Here is a 1784-nt window from a genome sequence, read left to right as displayed (position 1 = left end):
AAATGCGTTTTGTTAAAATATACTTTTTCACTTTTTTGGTCTTTTGGAAAATGTTGATTGTGCTGTATTTAGACCCCTCTAACAAGAAATTTGTTTTGCATGCACACGTATAAAAATTGCGATTTTTATCCAACGCAATCATAGGTTTGAACGTTGTTTTCAATTTAGACTTGTATATACATGTATATATATAAACAAGTCTAATATATATGCGGGATTCGAACCCTTACTTCTGTGACATCGTGGCAACACCGCCTGCACCGTGTTCAGCGCCATAGACCACTCGACAACCTAGGCTACATTAAATATATAGCTTTCGGTGGTCGATGTAATGCCTTTTCTCTTCGGCTTTATCTAGGGTTGTAACACAATACATGATGTATAGTGGCAAGTAGATGGTGTACCTTTCAGGTCAGCTATTTTGTCTGTCGTGAAGGATGATAATGTAAATTAATATTAATTTTTATCTTACATGTCTAAACATGTGACAGACATTCTCCATCGGATAACACGTCGTTATACAGGGCTAACACCATAATATATATATATATAACTCGTCTAAAATTTAGCCCAACAATATATATATAACGTAAAGCAGACGGCTATTTAATCTATAAGATTTGGTGTGAACTCACATAAGAGAATAAATATGTTCTTACAAATTCTAATTTCGCACAAATGCCACTACAAACTAATTCACGGTGAATGAGGACGTCTGTTCATTCGAAGTAAAATTTGCAGTATGCATTGTATCAAAATTGTCCTCGTTAGCAATGCATATCACTGAATAACAAGTATAGTCTTAAATGTCAGAATAATGGTAAATCATGCCAGTAAAAACAATCACTGTAAGGCTACTGATACCCTCGGGGATATTAGGGCCACCAATAGGGACATGAACTCAGTAAAAACAATCACTGTAAGGCTACTGATACCCTCGGGGACATTAGGTCCACCAATAGGGACATTAACACAGTAAAACAATCACTATAAGGCTACTGATACCCTCGGGGACATTAGGTCCACCAATAGGAACATTAACCCAGTAAAACAATCAGTATAAGGCTACTGATACCCTCGGGGACATTAGGTCCACCAATAGGGACATTAACCCAGTAAAACAATCACTATAAGGCTACTGAAACCCTCGGGGACATTAGGTCTACCAATAGGGACATTAACCCAGTAAAACAATCACTATAAGGCTATTGATACCCTCGGGGACATTAGGTCCACCAATAGGGACATTAACCCAGTAAAACAATCACTATAAGGCTACTGATACCCTCGGGGACATTAGGTCCACCAATAGGGACATTAACCCAGTAAAACAATCACTATAAGGTTACTGATACCCTCGGGACCATTAGGTCCACCAATAGGGACATTAAACCAGTAAAACAGATTACAAAAAATCAATTGATGCACCAAAATATTCTAGGAACTTTTCGAAAAATTAATTTCTCCACAGTGGTGGTCACAAACAGTATTCCTTGTTGTTTTTTTTAGCTATCATGCTAATGTTTTTTTTTTTGGATTACCGCTCGCCGTCAATGTATAATTAAATTAACTCCATTTGAAGCTATACGTATACCACACGCAAACTTCAGTTAATCAATGAAGGACATTCGGTATCATCTATAATGACATACGATGACTTATTTTTGCTAAGTACCGAGATTACCCACATCAAACCAGTAAATTTTCGCTTTACATTTATGTGATACTTTCAAAGCAAAAAACAAAATCTTGACTGAACAAAATAAAACTGAACTGAACTGCAT

Source organism: Mytilus californianus, unplaced genomic scaffold (assembly GCF_021869535.1).
Source record: "Mytilus californianus isolate M0D057914Y unplaced genomic scaffold, xbMytCali1.0.p SCAF_6, whole genome shotgun sequence".
Lineage (NCBI taxonomy): Eukaryota > Metazoa > Mollusca > Bivalvia > Mytilida > Mytilidae > Mytilus > Mytilus californianus.
Note: the sequence above shows the minus strand (reverse complement) of the source record.